A 19,936-nucleotide genomic window follows, 5' to 3' on the forward strand; every position below is an offset into this window, starting at 1 on the left:
AATGTCCTCTTTGGTGGCCTTATGGCTCGCCACAGTGGCACAGAATGTTTATCCATCAGCCCCACTTTTTTATGCATTTGGGAGTAAATAATACCTATAAAGATGAGTTTTCCAATTTTTAGGTGGGCTTTACACTAAAAACTAAAAAGGTCTTTCAATAGCTTATAGTTATTAAATCTATATAATTATAACTAGTTGGTAGCTTATTCCTAACAAATACAATACAGCATCTTTATCAAAAGTTTCACTCAGTTTAATATAAAACCCAGTATCAGTGTACAATAACGCAAGGATTTAAAGAATGGTACTTAGTTCTGCTTTACCTTACCCTACTTCCAAAAAAAAAGGTGATTTCAGTTATAAAACCACACAAATGAAAGATTTGAAGCCACAGAAAGCATCAAAGCGGTGAATACACTTTGCCCACCTCAAATAATATTTGAGCTTCCTCCCCTGTTATCCACTGTTATTTTGGGTAACATGAACATCAGGCCAAAGGACCTAGTCTCTTTTATTCTCTGACACCAACCTCTTTTCTTCCCTGTGCAGTGTACGCTTATGAAAAACGGCTGTCATTCTGAAGGGTTGGAAGTCTATGCAATGGTATTATCTACAAAGGGCAGAAGAAAAGTAGAGTAAAAGGGCTAAATAGTGTGGAGCTTTCTTTTAAAAATGCCAGTCTTCAAAGGCACACCAAAAACTAAGGATATTTTTATATGTGCTCTCCTGCTTAGCATCTTATATAAATCTACAGTAAGGCTACTTAGTCTAGTAAGGCTTGGAAAATCTATATTTTTAACATTTTTTAATCATTTCCAATTTTTTTGCATCCTGTGTGCATGGTACACGTATGGCTAAAAATGTATAATCAAAGGGTAAAGTTGTAAGAAGGTACAAAATATTGTCGGTAGGAGGTTGCGTGTATTCCAGGATCTAGGACACAGAGGTCTTAGATCAGCATGTCTTTACCTCCAAAATATGTTTCGGATTCTTTTAATATTGGAAAAAGAATGAATAATAACACCAGATGCTATTCTAGGAGATAAGAACATAGAAGTGTTTTGTGTTGTCCATGTATAGAGCAATGGATGAGAGTTACCGTATACATTTAGTGCGTATATCGCTAATTTTATATACGATATATACTAGTGTATAAGCAGTGCTGAAAATGCCCCCCTTGGCTTATACACAAGTCAATTGTCCCAGAAAGACGGCGGGTGAGGGGGAGCAATGGAGCAGCGGGTCACAGAGGCAGGAGCCAGCGGCTGTAGCTAAAGCCTGTGCCGCCGCTAAAGAGAAATTAATATTAATTTCTCTGTAATAACGCTCAGTGACAGCCAACATCCAACCTAACTTCCCTGTGCTCACTTGCTGCATCTCCTTCATTCCGAAGCCAGCAGCTCTTCCAGCCGAGCGATCACGTGGCCCCGCTCATTAAGGTAATAAATATTCACACCTCTCCACTCCCATAAGCATAGAGTGAATATTCATTACCTTAATGAGCGGGGCCACATGATCGCTCAGCAGGAAAAGCTGCTGGCACCAGACCGAGATGCAGCAAGGGCGCGCAGGGAAGGTAAGTAGGGAAAGGGGATAAGGAGCCATGCATGCAAGGATAGGGGATAAGAAGCCATGCATACAAGGATGGGACAGGGGAGTCATGGATACAAGGACAGGGTCGGGGGAGCCATGCATACAAGGACAGGGATGGGGGAGCCATGCATACAAGGACAGGGACCGGGGAGCCATGCATACAAGGACAAGGATGGGGGAGCCATGCATACAAGGACAGGGACCGGGGAGCCAAGGATACAAGGACAGGGATGAAGGAGCCATGCATAAAAGGACAAGGACGGGGGAGCCATGCATACAAGGACAGGGACCAGGGAGCCAAGGATACAAGGACAGGGACGGAGGAGCCATGCATACAAGGACAGGGACGGGGGAGCCATGCATACAAGGACAGGGACCAGGGAGCCAAGGATACAAGGACAGGGACGGAGGAGCCATGCATACAAGAACAAGGACGGGGGAGCCATGCATACCAGGATAGGGATTAGGGGACGATGCATACCCAAGCTTATACTCGAGTCACTAAGTTTACCCAGTTTTTCGTGGCAAAATTAGGTACCTCGGCTTATACTCGAGTATATACAATACTTCATATCTTATTTCAGAATTATACATAAAATAAGTGATAAAATATAATTTGTAGTTTTTTAATCCCCAATAAAAGAACCATTTGTTGGGCGCTGGGATTTTCCCATTGCATGGGATGGATCCCAAGCCTTGTCTTGGCCCTGCGGTCTCCCATCCGGGTCCGGACACTGAGACTGCTGCTCAGCGCAGGTGTCGGTCCAGGTGTCTTGCTCAGGTTCATGCCATGCATTTGGTTACTGCTGACTCTCCAGCTAAGCCTTTAGTAACCAGTGGCATACAGGTGCAGCCTTGCGCTCTGGAGGCTAAGTCCAGAGATCACCTTACTGAGCATGTCTGTGATGTGGCGTTTTCCTATTGGAAGTCAGATGTCAGCTGCTCAGGTGATGTGGCAGCTCCAGATTGGTCCACGGGCAAGGTCCTGTCTGTCTGGACATGAGCCTAATGTATAAAAGGCTCTCAGAAGCACACGCCGGTGCGCTAGTATAATTTATGGTTGGTGTGTGTGAGTGGATACGCTACCACTCTGTATGCACATGTGTGTTTAGTTACCACCTGAGCTTTAGCCAGCTGGGACTTTTTGTACCCACTTGGCTTAGCATCTGTTTGCGGTTAGCACAGTGGACAAACAAGGCAAGATCCAACCAAAGAGCTGTGAAGTCTACAGGGTTTCTAGTTAGTGTCAGTTTTTGTATTTTTCTTGTGACTCAACATCTGTTTCGGCCACTTGTGCAGTTGGCACGGGTTACAGAGCGAGCGCAACCCTTTAGTTCTACCTCTCTGTGAAGCTAACATAGCTGAGTATTGTGCATTCTGTTCATACTGCGTGGAGTTAACGCAGCCCTATTAAGGAGTTCGCTCGCTTTCTTTAATTCGTCATTGTTCACATTATCAGCAGTTTTACATCTCTGCATGGTGGACCCTTGGTTGCAATCGCACTTTATTATTTCTTTTATTTAGTGCGATCCACCAACCCTAACACCAAAAAGAATACTTTCAAAGTAACTAGAATCTTTACTCTCTAAAAAATGATCACTTTGAAAATTTGTTTATAATAAAAAAATATGAAAAAAGGCTAAACAGACGTGCCAAAACTAGAGTTAGCAACTTGGCTTCATTTTTTCAAATATATATAACAGTCTTTTATTAGAATCTCATTATAAATTATCTAATTAAATACATCCTGAAAGTTATACTAGTCTCTATTTTTTTCTGTCCCAGTGAATGTTTCAATCAAAACTTTTTAGCGTAAATAGAATTTGTCAGTAGGATCTCACACCCCAAACTATTCATATGCACATGTAGCTCTCTCAAAGACAAATCCATCAATACATTTACATGGCCAGTCCGTTCCTCTGCTACTGAGTGTAGAAGGGGACTGCCTCAATAAATGTATTTATTGCATATTTGAGATATATACACATACCTACATACACATATAATATATATCCCTCCAACAATCAGTGTTTGATTTGATATGCAATTGAGGCTATAGGACAGAAGCCTCAGCCACTCTAGCTCTATTCCCTGTCCACCGCTATCTCTTCCTGCTTGAGCAGGAGCAGGCGGCACTGGGCGAGGAATAGAGCTGGAGTGACAGAGACTTCAGATGTTTAGCCTCATTTGCATATAAATTAAAACACTGATTTCTCAGTAGCAGAGAAATGGACTGGCCATGTAAAGGTAATGATGGACTTTTCTTTGAAGGAACTAAAAGCTCTGTAGAAAATATATATTTAGAAAAGACATATGTAAAAAAGATATCCTTTTTTTGCACATATCTTTTCTATATATTTCTATATATGTGCAAAATAGCTACTACCTTTGTTCCGTGCTATACTCTGCCTGCACTGTAGCAGGTATTTCACTGCCTGCACATGCTGATCAGCAGAGGTCTTCCAAGGGTGACAATGTCTGCAAAAAATTTAGTTGCTTCCCTAGTCTCAGCATTTAGGCAGTGTGGATCAGCTGACAAGTATATGCCAGCGTGAAGGATTTCACAAGGGAATTGTGGGTGAGCGGCGGCACTCGGAATGTAATGCAGACATTTTAACACCAATATAAGCCCATTTGTCCTGAAATACATTTTCGGTGTGGACACTTTAACAGTTTTGTGATTGAATTTTGTGGGCCAACCTCTTTTAACTGAATCTCCTTTAACCTAATTCTATTTTTTAAGTGACCCACCAGTCCAAATATAAAATTTTACTATGCATGTGAAATGGGTTGTCATTATGCCTAGTGTCCTTCTTTTGAATAATTCTGTCGATATTCCTCCCATAGGAAGCTCAGATTGCATTTTTGCAGAATGTCTGCTGCTACCTGTGACTTCACTTTGGAGAGCAGCACTTAAGTTCACTTCTGCGGGGGGGGGGTGTTATGATCTCTAAAAATGCTCGAAATAGAGAAAGCATTGACAAAGGTGGCAAATTTGGAAAAATGTAGAATATAAGGGAGTTGGAGCAATGAGGTGTGAAAATCCTTTCGTGATTACAATGTTGGTATGATTTGGATGCAGTTACAGCGCTTAGAGCCTATAATTACATACTTGTTCTCAAATGCTTTAGTCTTGTCGCTGTCAGGAACACCGCACTGTACTTGCTCACTGAGCCAGTGCACGTATCCTGAGTGTCAGGATCCTGTCAGCGCCGGTGTGCAGCCTCCGCTGAGCAGGGACTCACCCGCACTGTAGGGGTACCGGGGTCAGGTACAGCCAGAAAGTACCGATGCACAGGACCTGTGGATGCTGAAGTTTAGCAAGCAGACACGGGACCTACGGTCATGTGACTGCAAGGGGGCGGGGCTTAGCATCCTGCTTAGTGGGAAGGAAAGACACTATACAGAATTACTCAGAGTCAGGCAAAACGGGGATCATACACAGAAATAGCCGTAACGTACCAAGGATGAGACAGAGCGGATAGTCAGGGCCAAGCAGCAGTCAAAACCAAACAGACATAGAAGGTACCAAGCAGAATCCAAAGCAATATCCAGAGAACAGACCGAGTCATACACAGATTATCAAGCAACCAGAACACAGCACAAACACACTCAGGGGTCACCACACTATACCAGGGATGGGAGCGTCCTGAGGCTATAAGAAGCCTCTCCCAGAACCATTGAGAGGCCACAATCATAGCCCCAGGTGTGCAGGTAAGCCTGCACCGGGATCACAACCTTTCACCCCAGAAATGCCAGTCATCAGCACTGGTTCCAGACATTAACCCCACGTGTGCGAGTCAAACCCGCACTGAGATCATGACAGTCGCCAACTGAATCCGGTTGAGTGGTAGCCCATGGAGTGTACATTTTAGAGCCACATCCACCTTTTTGACTTTTGTTGTACAGTAGCACAAGTCTTGGTAACTTTTTTAAGCTCTAAACCTCATTTGCCTTTTATTTTTCAGAATTATTTAGCCACAATCTCAACGCTTCAACTGAATTATCTATAAAACGTAAAGCGTTTTTTGACAAGCCTACAAATTAATGGGGTCTCTTAAATGTTAAGAAATCTATTAATTCAAAATAATCATTGGAAATAGTAAGAAGTCTTGAACCTGAGAGTAGTTTGCTATTAAGTGTCCCAGGATTGAAAGGGTTACCCATCATGTGTAAAGACTTTATTTAATGTGGCATTTCACTTTTGTTAACAACCTCACAAGTTGAAGTATGCATCCCACCAAATCCATCTTCTGCATTTTTCTTTGGTGAGAGTGCTCTGGGCTTAAAATATATATGAAGCCAGTACAGTTCTATTCACTTCAGTTTCACTATCTAGATCCTGTTAACAGCAGGCGCAATAAATTATTAAGGTGCTCCTCTGATGCTTTATTTGAAATTTTTTTCTTAATTTCTCCAATGAGCAAGCAATGAAAAAATGATTGCAATAGTCAGAGGAGAGTAGCGATAGTGTACAGAGATGAAATTGTAAAAATGAAGGGTCACTGATGTCTTCGATTTCTTGGCTGCTATGGATGCCTTATGCTTCTGTCTTGTGCTCGCAGCCAATTATTAGGTAGTTGGGGAAAAAATGGGCGTGTAGGGGGAATCATTGTATTCCGATACATTGAGCAATCGAGGTTGTCCCTTTAAATTGCAATTGTCATATGGTCACTTCTGCTCCCAAAATCTGCATTTTGCAAGGACTACCTCTACACTGCAGGTGGATATCATCTCGGAAAGAGCACACTGGTTTAGAGAAAAATGTCATATGTAATAAATATAAATTGACCTTTTTTTAATAATATAAAATTGCATACGACTTATAAATGAGTCGTTACTAGACTAGAGTCACATGACAGTATTGTCACTGATTCGAGAGAATTGGGCAAATTTTGTTAATCACACACTGATCACACACTGCTCAGAGTTTTATTAGACTGTGACCCGATGTTCTCGGTTGAAGAGAAGATGGGGAAAAAATTTCCATTCTGTCAGTCCATGAAAATCAGATGTCATCCGAGGGCAGTCCAGTTTTCTCCACCGACTAATTGACTTGAATGGCCAAGCGCAATCCGAGTATCGTCTGCAAGTCAAGCATACTGCGGGTCGAGAAAAAAATCGGACATGTGCAGAACCCCATAGAGTGACATTAGTCCATGTGCGATCCAATGATTTGTCGGATCACACTAGAACCCAACATACGGTCATTTGCACTAGTCCTTAAGCTTCTCAACCCCTAAAGACTGTGGTGCTTTAATCCTTAATGACTAGGTAAAATGTAACAATTTTTATTGTGCTTTGATTCAATAGCTATAACCTAGTTGCATAGATTGTAGTTTATAAATATAATTTTTGTACAACCTATAATTTCTCCTTAGGTAAAACGCAGAAAAATAATTGCATTATGCAAAGTTGCAATTTTGACAAAAATACATGAGACACAACTAACAAACATTTTAAAAACACAACAGTGGGAGACAAAAAACATCCTTCTATCTGAATAAGTCACTAGTACTAAAACAACATGGTGGTCCACATCACAAGCCATATCTGCCAACCATTGTCCAGCACCCCAATGTGCGTTTCGCGCTATAGCTTTGTCAGAAGGTCCACATGATTTTTGCATCTTTTTTTCTCTTACGCTTCTTTTACACTTGCCGTGGTTTTTGCGGCCCATTTTTGCTGGCCGTATGACCGTAATTTTCACTGTCTTCCGCAAAAACGGGCCTCAAAAATCTTCTCGGATCGCCGGTTTTCTGGTTTGGAATAGCTTTTGAAAAGTAGGGAAAAATATAGCGTTCCACAAATATGGTCTTCACGGTGTACCGAAAAAACAACACACTGGGCAAGCTTCCGTTGTTTTTGCGACCTCATTGATTTTCAATGTTGGCCGTGTCCTTAAGCCATGAAAAATATCGAGCAAGCTCAACACTTTTTCACGACCGTAAGGCGTACGGCACTCCTATGATTTTTTGCGGCCTGTTTTTGCGGCCCCATAGAAATTTATTGGGGATGCAAAAACGGTCCGCAAATCCACGGCAAGTGTAAAAGAAGCCTTAGCCAGAGAGACCTTTATGTTAGTTTTGCATCATGTTGCATATTTTTACTGTATTATACTTACAATGTGCTAAAATATTTTACTGATTGTGTCAGTGATGTTTTTCTTTTTTAAATCCTTTTCTAACACAATTTGTCTCTTAAAATGTAGTAAAGGCAGAGTACATTTAATTTTTTAACATTTTTTTTGTGCCATGTTACAGGAAAAATGAACTCCTTTATGGTAATATCTGTGACTTTTGTGGCTTCTACTCGGTTTCCAAAGAGGCCAATAAAAGAATTTATGTTTTAAATTCTGTGCTGTTAGGAAACATTATACACTTTAGCAGATATTTGATTTTAAGCTTGCATTATGTTTTTATTGGGTCATTTAGATGTAATATTCTAAGACGAGCAAGTTTCTGTTATACCTCAATTACCTGCAGTGACTATAGTGTAGCTGTTGTTGTGAAATGTGAAACAACTGATGTGCCTGCAAACCTACAGCTTCATCCCGTAATTGATGTCAATCAGTAGTACTCTAACGTGTCTATTTCAAAAAGTAGTAGATCTCCAGGGTGCTTGAAAAGTCACGTGTAAGCAACATCTATATGAGTCACATGTTCCATTAACTTCACAAAGAATGTTACATAATGGTATTCCAGCTTTTGCAAGTAAAGGTAATCGACTTTTTGAAGATTCCAGCCTGTCAACTCAGACATTGTGCAGATCATAATAAAAAAATATACAGTAATCGTATTAACAGTTATACAGTATTAAATTTATCTTCACAAATGCCTTTGAGATATTAATTGTGTAATGTCAGCACCATCTTCTCTTCAAAGTCGTCATCCAATATTGGACAACTGCATCTGAATTAGACAACCCTTTTAACATTTTCTCCAAGTTTGTGGTTCTTAATAATGGTGTATCAGTATCAGTGGTGAGATCTTGCATAAAGCCTCAGATTGAGGGAGATTATCAGTGGTCTTGTATGTCTTCCATTTTCTTATTATTGCTCTCACAGTTGATTTTATCACACTAATCTGCTTGCCTATTGCAGATTCAGTCTTCCCGGCCTGGTGCAGGGCTACAATTTGGTTTCTGGTGTCCTTCTATAGCTCTTTGGTCTTCACCATAGTGTAGTTTGGAGTGTGACTGTTTGAGGTTGTGGACAGGTGTCTTTTACACTGATAACAAGTTTAAACAGGTGCCATTACTACAGGTAATGCGTGGAGGACAGAGGAGCCTCTTAAAGAAGAAGTTACAGGTCTGTGAGAGCCTGAAATGTTGCATGTCTTTTAGGTGACCAAATACTTATTTTCCACCATGATTTGTAAAATAAATCTTGCCAAATCAGACAAGATGATTCCCTGGATTTGTTTTCTCATTTTGACTCTCATAGTTGTGGTCTACCTATGATGTCAATTACAGGCCTCTCTCATTTTTAAATGGGAGAACTTGCACAATTGGTGGCTGACTAAATACTTTTTCCCCACTGTATATATTATCAATGAGCAAAATGGTGTATGACCTGTGACTTGAAGCTGTTGTCTACAACCTCACCTTTGTAGAAAAGTTTGTCTTTTCCTCCCCCAGTTTTAAGCTTTCTACAAAACTGCTTTTGTTTCATTCTACCTATGTAAATGATGATCATTATCACCTGTTTGATATAATTGGTTAGTCATTCACCTGACTATAATCCTACAAAGTCCTAGACATTGTGGAAGTGTATCTAGAAAAAGTGACGCTGGCAATCTATCATCACACCATATTTTGATTTGATTTAGGTTTCTCTTTTCTTCATTCACTTCTCATTTTGTTGATTGACAAAAATAAATTTTACAAGTTTATTTTTGCAAGCCCTCTTATTTTTTCAGCATTCTTCCACATCTACCTAAAGATTTTGCCCAGTACTAATACATGTATACATTGAATTAACACATCAGTGTCTTTACATGAATCACATAATTATATCCAGCTGAAATGTATAGTTCTCTGTTTTACCTCTCCTTCAGAATCAATGAATGGGCATATGTTCATTTCATAGTGTGCAGTGACTTTATTTCATGATTATTTTAAAGACTTTCACAAAACTTTTGACATGCCATAAAGACACATTCTAAGTTTTGAGTGATGAGGATCTGAGTACTGAGACCCCCCTACCATTTTTTAAAATGAAGGGGCAGCAGAGCCCAGCTAGACATCACTCTCCAAAGGCACTGAAGACGGGCTCATAGACGTTCCATTGATCCCGTCTTCAGACTCCAAGGACAGGAGTGCTCGGCTGAGTGCTTCCCCTTTGTTTTAACAATAAGCAATGATCTCAGAGCCTCGACATCCTTGAGTAAAAAAAAAATTTGACTTGTCTCCATAAAATGTCAAAAGTTTCAAGCAATTGTAGTTTTTCTCTATATATATGATAGAAAATACTCAAAAGTGACACCATCCTAAAAAGTGCACCCCTGAAGGTGCTCAAAACCACATTCAATAAGTTTATTAACCCTTCAGGTGCGTCACAGGAATTTTTGGAATGTTTAAAAAATTAACATTTAACTTTTTTCACAGAAATATTACTTCAGATTCTGTTACTTTTTATTTTACCAAGGGTAACAGGAGAAATTGGACCCTAAAAGTTGTTGTGCAATTTGTCCTGAAAACACTGATACCCCATACGTGAGGGCAAACTACTGTTTGGGCGCATGGTAGAGCTCGGAAGGGAAGGAGCGCCGTTTGACTTTTCAATGCAAAATTGACTGGAATTGAGATTGGACGCCATGTCGCATTTGGAGAGCCCCTGATGTGCCTAAACAGTGGAAACCCACCACAAGTGACACCATTTTTGAAAGTAGACCACCGAAGAAACTTATCTAGATGTGTAGTGAACACTTTGAACCCCCAATTGCTTCATAGAAGTTTATAACTTAGAGCCGTAAAAATAAAAAATCATTTTTTTCCCAAAAAAATATCTTTTCGACCCCAATTTTTTTATTTTCCCAAGGTAACAGGAGAAAGTTGACCCCAAAAGTTGTTGTGCAAGTTGTCCTGAGTATGCTGATACCCTATATGTGGGGGTAAACCACTATTTGGGCGCATGGCAGACGCTTTTTATTGCAAAAAAATAGTTTTTGCATCACCATTTTTTGAGAGCTATAATTTTTCAATATTTTGGCCCACAGAGTCATGTGAGATCTTGTTTTTTGCAGGACGAGTTGAGGTTTTTTTGGGCACATGACATTTTTTAATTGCTTTTTATTCTGATTTTTGGGAAGCAGAATGAACAAAACTCAGCAATTCATAAATTCCTTTTGGGGGCGCGTTTATACCATTCCACGTGTGGTAAAATTGATAAAGCAGTTTTATTTTTTGGGTCAGTACGATTACAGCGATACCACATTTATATTTTTTTTATGTTTTGGAGCTTTTATACAATAAAAATTATTTTATATAAAAAATAAACATTTTTGCATCTCATTATTTTGAGAGCTATAACTTTTTTATTTTTTCACTAATGACACTGTATGGCAGCTCATTTTTTGTGAGGCAAGATGGTGTTTTCAGTGGTACCACGTTTATTTATATCCATCTTTTTGATTGCTTGTTAGTCCACTTTTTGTTTGGCGGTATGATGATAAAGCATTGTTTTTTGTCTTGATTTTTATGATGTTCACTAAAGGGGTTACCTAGTGGGACAGTTTTATAGGTCGGGTCGTTACGGACGCAGAGATACCAAATATGTGAACTTTTTTTGTTTAGATTTTTTTATTCAAATATTTATTTATTGATAGAACAAATATTGATTTTTGTATTATTATTTTTTAAAATATTTTTACAATTATTTAAAAAACTTTTTTTTAGTTAATTCTAACTTTTACACTTTGTCCCACTATGGGACAATCATTTTGTGCAGGCTGATCGCTTCTATAGCATGCAGTTGAAGCAGAATCTGCACAGTAGCTGTCAGTGCTGCATTCTATTCACATTCGTTTTTGCATTCGGTTTTTTTTATTTATCGTTGATCTTTATCAACGATAGAACAAATATCGTTGATCTTTATCAACGATTTACAAGAAGCAATTGAGGGTAAACTGATTAAACTTGCTGATAACACAAAGCTAGGAGGGATAGCTAATACTAGAGAAGAGAGAGAGAAGATTCAAAAAGATATAAATAAACTGGAGAAGTGGGCAGCAACTAACAGAATGGTTTTTAACAGGGAAAATGCAAAGTACTACATCTTGGCAATAAAAATGAAAAAAGCATATACAGAATGGGAGGAATAGGGCTAAGCAACAGCACATGTGAAAAAGACTTGGGTATACTAATAGATCACAGACTGAATATGAGTCAGTGTGATGCAGCAGCAAAAAAGGCAAATGCAATTCTAGGATGTATTAACAGAAGCATACAGTCTAAATCACGTGAAGTCATTATTGCCCTCTACTCCTCTTTGGTCAGACCTCATCTGGAATACTGTGTCCAGTTTCGGGTGCCACATTTTAAAAAAAGACATCAACAAATTGGTGCAAGTTCAGAAAAGAGCGACCAGAATGGTGACTGGTCTGCAAACCCTGTCTTACGAGGAAAGGTTGCAGGATTTGGGAATGTTTAGCTTGCAAAAGAGAAGACTGAGAGGAGACTTAATACCTGTCTACAAATATCTAAAGGGCTGTCACATTGTAAAAGGATCATCTTTATTCTCATTTGCACAAGGAAAGACTAGAAGCAATGGGATGAAACTGAATGGGAGGAGACACAGATTAGATATTAGAAAAACTTTTTGACAGTTAGAGTGATCAATGAGTGGAACAGGCTGCCATGAGAGGTAGTGAGTTCTCCTTCAATAGAAGTCTTCAAACAGAGGCTGGACAGATATCTGTCTGGGATGATTTAGCCAATCCTGCTTTGAGCAGGGGGTTGGACCAGATGGCCCAGGAGGTCCCTTCCAACTCTTCGATTCTATGATTCTATGATTTGCTTTTAATACTTTGCTGAAAATATAGCCCTATTTATTATAATAATTTCATCTTCATAGCTTTAAATAGGCATCATTAATATTATCAATAGACCCTTTTTTAATCATCATTGCTAAGTGGAAAGCAAATGGAAGGAGTAATTCACGATCCTTTCCTAGAGAAATAATCCTGTGATTTCTCTTCGCCGTTGTTGTTACTCCTTCTTACGTAATGGAATGGAATAGTCTATGCCTTTAACATCCCTTTCCTTTAATCTCATTAATGCAGTCTAATAGGCTTCTGAAGCCGTAGCATTGTGTTGACTGGGTGATTTAGGGAATGCAGTCCACTCTCCGTCTTTTACCAACACAAAATGTGTGAGAACTATCTCATGCTGAAATCTGATGTGATTGGTGAGTGCAATGCTGTAGGAATAGTTTTAGACCACCATTTATTACAATTACTGCTATAGAGAACAATTGGCCTTAATGCTATCTGGATATCATACTTGAAAGATATTGAGCTCGTCGACCTCTGCAAAAATGGCACATGGCTAGACTATATAATGTGTGCGGTCTGATTATGGTTTTGTCAGCAATGATTGTATTTTTTTTATTTTTTTATTTTTTTACCTGCAAGTAGTACATTACAATATCATATAGACAAGTGAAGCATAAAACACATAAGATCTTTTTTCTTTTATATTAAGTACTCTGGTTTAGATAGGTCACCTTATATTGTGATAGTATAAGTAAAGGGGATTACTGACGATCTGAAGGGTATAGATTTTCAGATTACACTAATCAATAGGTTTACTGTAGAAAGTCTATTTGGAGTAATTGTTTAGAAATGTCAGATGTTTCCCACTAATTCCTATAGCATGAACATCTAGACTCTGTCGTTACCATGAAAAGAAGTAAAAAAAAGTCAAATGGAATCTTATTAACTTTTTTCTTTTTTGGATTTATATCTTTTGTGTGCATTAGCTGTATATGGTAGATTCTCTAAGAACAGCTTAGACTTTACTATTATATCATAAATATTATATGTGGTGGTGTACTCAATTATCTGATTTTCGGACATAGGCTGCAGGAACGGCACAGATCATCTATGTTGTACATGATCTGATTTACCTTGAGTCTTATTAACTTTTTTCTTTTTCGGATTTATATCTTTTGTGTGCATTAGCAGAACATGGTAGATTCTCAACAGCGTAAACTTTACTGTTATATATTAAATATTATATGCGGTGGTGTACTCAATTATCTGATTTTCAGACATAGGCTGCAGGAACGGCACAGATCATCTATGTTGTACATGATCTGATTTACCTTAAGTCTGGTAGAGGTGCATACCTTCACTCAGCTACGGAGCCCAGATACAGAAGCAGAACAGGAGCAAAAACATTGGATTGACGTAATTTATAGACGTTTTAACAGTTAATATTACTTGTATGTGTATATACAGTAAGTAAATGTATATATTTTAATACTATGGATGCATTTTTTTAATTAAATCAGATTTTTGGAGTGGAAATAGAAGCAACACAACAAAAGAATATTTTCATAAATCAGAGGCTAAACAATATAGAAAAAAGTTTCCGTTTTCAATGGGAAACACTAAATAAAAAATAAATTGGTTTGCTTATTTCCTGCAAGTGTAAAGATTTACTAAATCTGTGTCTTTTATATTAGAGCTTCATTGTATCTAAAGATCGTGCATACCGTGTGCCAACACAAGGATGGCACACAAAGAGGCGGAATTGTCGAAAAATAACACGATGAGTTGGGAAGGTACAGTGGACAGTTTTTATTCTGTTCTTTTTAGATCTTTCTGATAATATTAGTATTAATTTTCTGGTTGGAATTATATTAATATTGTCTTAGTAAAAACATTAGAGGTAGAAATGGTTGTATCATGGGCATTCTTATGTGTCATATGGACATAGTCCAAAAGTCAGTGTTTCAGTACCTTGGAGAGTACTCGGGCAAACAGCTGTAAATTCTTGATATCCAAACAGATTACAGCCCTCATTTTCCAAGTTAATATTGAAAATTATAAAAGCAACCAGATTTTATGCTGTTTAGATTATCATTTATACAAGTTTGTGTAGCTCCATGGAAACATAAGATAAAATAGGAAGCAAAGTTTGTCGTCAAATATTATTAACGTATGCAAGGCGGTTCTTTACATGGGAAACAGCGTCTGTGGTAATATATGTTCTATTTAACAGTTGTCCACACATTTGCATGGCTTTTGTATTTTACAATCATAATTTCGACCATATTTCCTACTGACATAGAACACTAATGGCAAGTAATTGTACTTAATGGATTTAATCATTTACACAAAAAGCACAACATCAGGTAAACCCAATCTCTTGCCTGATGTAAAAGGGATAAATGTCAAGATGTGAACAGTTAAATTCTGCTCTCCTACTTTGTTTGTGAAGTAATTAGTCAGTTAGCCAATAGCTGCCAGTGCCGTGACATCTATTACTATAGTAAAATGGCAGACGTGGATTTCGGACTTCTTTTTCATCCAATTACCTTTCTCTTAGGTTCTGATGACTTCTAATTTTATACATCACCAGAGTCCAATGTAGGGTATTGGCTACAGTAGGCCGATAGTCTTGTGATTTTTTTATCTATATAGAATAACAAGACTATCGGTCTTTTGTATCCAATACAGTCTGTTGGTAAGGTACATTGATATGTGGAATTACAAGTCAACAGAGCCTAGGAGAGATATATGTGTTATTGTTAGATTGTGAGCACCAATTGAGTGCCGATAATGTCTGTAAAGAGCTGTGGAATTAATGATGCTATATACAGTTGTGCTCAAAAGTTTACATATCCCGGCAGAATTTTTGCTTTCTTGGCCTTGAATGAATGATAACACTAAAATTTTTTCTCCACTCATGGTTAGTGGTTGGGTGTAGCCATTTATTGTCAAACTACTATGTTTTCGCTTTATAAATCATAATGACAACCCAAAACATCTAAATGACCCTGATCAAAAGTTCACATACCCTGGTGATTTTGGCCTGATAACATGCACAGAAGTTGACACAAATGGGTTTGAATGGCTACTAAAGGTAACATCCTCACCTGTGACCTGTTTGCTTGTAATCAGTGTGTGTGCATAAAAGCCGAGTGAGTTTCAGGGATCCAGACAGACTCTTGCATCTGTCATCCAGCCACTGACGTTTCTGGATTGTGAGTCATGGGGAAAGCAAAAGAATTGTCAGCGGATCTACGGGAAAAGGTAGTTCAACTGCATAAAACAGGAAAGGGATACAAAAAGATATCCAAGGAATTGATAATGCCAGTCAGCAGCATTCAAACTGTGATTAACAAATGGAAAATCAGGGGCTCTGTAAAAACAAAACCACGGTCAGGTAGACCAACAAAAATTTTGCCCACAACTGCCAGGAAAATTGTTTGGGATGCAAAGAAAAACCCACAAAAAGCATCAGCTGAAATACTAGACTCTTTGAAAACTAGCGGAGTGGCTGTTTCAAGATGCACAATAAGGAGGCACTTGAAGAAAAATGGACTGCTTGGTCAAGTCACCAGAAGAAAGCCATTACTGCACAAATGCCACAAAGTATCTTGCCTACAATATGCAAAACCGCACAGAGATAAGTCTCAAAACTTCCGGGACAGGGTAATTTGGAGTGATAAGACCAAAATTTAACTTTTTGCCCACAACCGTAAACGTTACATTTGGAGAGAGGTCAACAAGGTCTATGATGAAAAGAACACCATTCGTACTGTAAAGCACAAAGGTGGATCACTGAAGTTTTGGGGATTTGGAGCTACAAAGGCAAAGGAAACTTCATTAAAGTTGAAGGAAAAATGAATGCAGCAGGTTGTCAGCAAATACTGGGGGCAAATTTGCAATCATCAGCCCAGAGTCTGCACATGGGACGTACTTGGATATTCCAACATGACAACGATCCAAAACACAAGGCCAAGTCGACCTGTCACTGGCTTCAGAAGAACAAAGTGAAGCTTCTGGAGCGGCTAGCTCACTCTCATGACCTCAATATCATTGAGCCACTCTGGGGAGATCTCAAGCGTGCAGTTCATGCTAGACAGCCCAGGAATTTACAGGAACTGGAGGCTTTTTGCCAAGAAGAGTGAGCAGCTCTATCATCAAAGAAAACAAAGAACCTCATCCACAACCTCAAAGACTTCAATCTGTCATTGATGTTAGAGGGGGCAATACACGGTATTAAGAAATGGGGTATGTCAACTTTTGATCAGGTTCAATTGGATGTTTTGGGTTGTCATTATTGTTATGAATGAGTCACCGGAGGAGGAAAAAACAAAAACACAAGCTAAGTCCAGAAAACCGGAGAGGTTGGTAGTTAGAGGATTGCAGACCCCTGATCCTATTCACCACAACTAACAGTAGCCGTGGGGGGTTCCTACGGTGCCTTAGACCCTTCGTCACAGCCGGAGAGCTAAATAAGCCTAAAGAAAGAAAGGGGAAATCTAAACTGCCCCAGAGCAGACCCCAAAGCAATAGACAGCCCCCAACATGTATTGTCGGTGAAAAACAGATGAAAACACAAACACAGACAGAAAGACAGGCTGAGCAAATGATGGGGCCCAATTAACTAGATAGGAAAGGACAGAAAAGATGCTGGCTGCAATCACGCAAATAACCCTGCAAAAAATAATGTCCAACACGTCTGATAGAAAAGGCCCTGAAGTCACTAGACTTCAAAATCACTATATCAGCACTCAGGTATATTCTGAAGACAGAGCAAAGAGATCAACTGATCAGAGACAAAAATTGAGTTCAGCCCATCCCAACCAGGGCAGGCTGAACACAAACACTAAGTAAACAGACAAAATCTCATGGAAAAATAGCAGAGCAAAAACTTAGCTTTAAGTAGACAGGAACTAAACTGGATGCCAGAGCTCAGAGCAGAAAGGATCACCAGCAACCCTGCAGGGCGTCGGCTGCCTTATATCCACTCAGAAATTCCGGATGTCCAATCACACTCCACCTGTTCAGATGACAGGTTCTTCCCCTCCAGATCAATTTCACTACCTCCTTTCACCAGCAGAGGGAGTTCATCAGACATCAGAGGTGAAGGAGAAAATGAACTCATAACACATTATGATTTAAAAAGAGAAAACACCCAACCACTAACCTTGAGTGGAGAAAAAATTTTGGTGTTATCATTCATATTCTCTGAAAAAAGGCCAAGAAAGCAAAAATTCTGCGGGGTATGTAAACTTTTGAGCACAACCGTGAGTAAAATAAATACTTTAATAGTGTATTATACAGATATTCTGATTACAACCTTTATTAATATGTTTCAATTGGAAATCAAAAACTTAGGGCAATAGGAATATGATGTATCAGTGTTGTATTATGATGTATTAATCTAATGCAGAAAACTATGATTTTTACATTTTGAATTACAAAAATTATATGAATCAAATGCAAATTTCAGCAGTTTTTGCTTTCTCCCATTACCATATGATATGCTTTGCCTCAACTTTTTTTGTTATGTCAACTTTGTAGATCTTTTTTGTGCCATTGACCAACTATTGAGATATGTGAAATACTGAGTGCTGAATTTATGGAATGGCATTGTTTTCACACTGTAATTCCAGAAAACCATGCTAATTATTTTTGTGATTGAGAGATGTATTGCTGATTCAATATATGCCATGAAGCAAGTAATCCAGAGCTATGGACTATAGATATTGACGATACACCTTTTTAAATCTCCTCTATTTCTCATGATCTCCGATAACTATGTTGCAATTTGATCTAGGTTTCCATGGTGGCATAACAAAAAATCTATCCATTTACTTCCTGTTATGTGACAAAAAAAATACATTTATACCAATGGAGGTCATGTAATGAGAAAATGGTGTGCATTAAATGGTACTTATAATGGTGACGCAGTTTGGAGATCAGTAGAAAACAAAAAAGCTATATGTTAGCAAAATTAATCTAAACAGGCTGTAAGGTCAACAAAACATTTAAAAACCCATCAGAATTGTACAAAATAATAAAATCAGTAATACCAATCCCTTGCCGTTTTCGTTCCAATACTACCTGGGTCCCCTGACAGTCTCTGCAATTCCTACTTAGAGCAGAAGGACATAAGTTCATCAGCAAATTACTGGATACAGCTGCAAAGTGACTGCAGGCGGTAGCCATGGCTAAACTGCTGCTCCAAAATGTCAACTCTACAGGAAAATCGTGTCCCAGTCTCATTGTGCTATCACGTGTGGGGTGGATCGCACTCACTTGTAGCACTCAGGCCTCCACTTTCTCCAGGTCTCCATCTTCCGAAGCTGCAGTACAAAACTTACGGAACACGCAGTTCGTTTCAACAAGCAAAAGTTTACCAGACAGTTCTAGTTTAGCAGATTGTAACATGCAGTATTGGGCACAACACTTCTCATTTCTTAGTGAAGCATGCCCTCAGCATTGCTATCCATTCCTCCTGGACTATCCCCACTTTTACTAGCTCCCTCAGACCCTGGGATTTCTTGTCCAGTTCCGCAGTCCATCATTACCTTCCATTCTTGCGGTTCCACGTCCATTGTCCCCTATACGCCAGAGGATAAGGCACTCTCCATAGTAAACATACCAAGCCCTGAGCTCCAGACATTGCAGGAATGTCCGCAGTGGTTTCTAGTAAGGCATCCCACTTCAATAAACTATAGCTGCTCGCCCACTGCAACTTGAACTAGACCTTGGCTACTGTACTTCCTTATCTGACTGACTATCAGGAAGAGTCTCCTCTTCACGATCACTTTCCTCCTCCCACTGTGGGCTAGTCCCAAACATTAACCATATCTTCTCCTATACCTTCAGGTAACTACAGTTACTATCCAATAACTAAGTCTATTGTCCTTTTCTTATGTCCTAGATCCAAACCTATATATAACCCTTTGCTGTCCACTACCATTTCACAGTTTATTCACAATAATCACTAAAATCGCAGTACTTAGAATGTATTATGTGAAATGTGAACTAAGTGTAAAATGCATGACATTATATACGTGACAAGATTGCGGTCTTCAGAGATAGGAACGTGTCTGTACAGTCCACCACACTAACTCAGCAATGACCATTTTGCCACTGCTTCTGCTTCTGCCAGTGATTTACAGGCACATTACCCTCCGGACCTAGCAGGAGGTACAGAACCTGACTGTATCTACTGTTTCATTTGGATGGACCTGTGACCATTGCAGACAATCATTGGACACAGCATTAAGCAAGGTGTTATCACTACACCAAGTAACTGAGACTGGAAGGGGACCCAAAAAGCATTGCAATGGGGGGGCAACAATGGAGCGGTAAGT

The 19,936-nt window shown here is 39.1% G+C and overlaps 1 protein-coding gene across 2 annotated transcripts in view; it reads left to right on the forward strand.

The window, feature by feature from the left end:
- The window catches only part of RORB (RAR related orphan receptor B), a 299,661-nt gene that overhangs the window by 183,713 nt on the left and 96,012 nt on the right, over positions 1–19,936 (forward strand). The window lies entirely within an intron of this gene.

The sequence above is a fragment of the Dendrobates tinctorius genome, unplaced genomic scaffold, assembly GCF_039654945.1.
Source record: "Dendrobates tinctorius isolate UK_male_01 unplaced genomic scaffold, ASM3965494v1 ptg000134l, whole genome shotgun sequence".
Classification (NCBI taxonomy): domain Eukaryota; kingdom Metazoa; phylum Chordata; class Amphibia; order Anura; family Dendrobatidae; genus Dendrobates; species Dendrobates tinctorius.